Genomic DNA, 400 nt, shown 5'->3' with positions numbered 1-400 from the left:
ACAGAGTTACAGCTTTCCCCTGAAGAAGCCTTTTGCTAAGCCTGTTCTTGTGGAATTTGCAAAGTGATATTTGGAAGCCCATAGAGGGCTATAGTGAAAAAGAAAATATCCTCAGAGAAAAAGTGAAAAGAAGCCTTCTGAGAAACTGCTTTGTGATGTGTGACTTCCACTCACAGAGTTACAGCTGTATTTCAGGGAGCTTTTGGCTAGCCTTATTTCTGTGGAATCTGAGAACTGATATTTCGGATTCCTTTGAAGACTATAGGGCCAAAGGAAATATGCTCCGATAACAAAGAGAAAGATTCTTTCTGAGAAACTTCTTTGTGTTCTGTGAAATCATCTCACAGAGTTACACCTTTCCCCTCAGGAAGCCTTTCGCTAAGACTGTTCATGTGGAATT

This window comes from Mandrillus leucophaeus, unplaced genomic scaffold (genome assembly GCF_000951045.1).
Source record: "Mandrillus leucophaeus isolate KB7577 unplaced genomic scaffold, Mleu.le_1.0 Scaffold1245, whole genome shotgun sequence".
In the NCBI taxonomy this organism is placed as follows: Eukaryota; Metazoa; Chordata; class Mammalia; order Primates; family Cercopithecidae; genus Mandrillus; species Mandrillus leucophaeus.
This window is presented reverse-complemented; position numbering follows the sequence as displayed.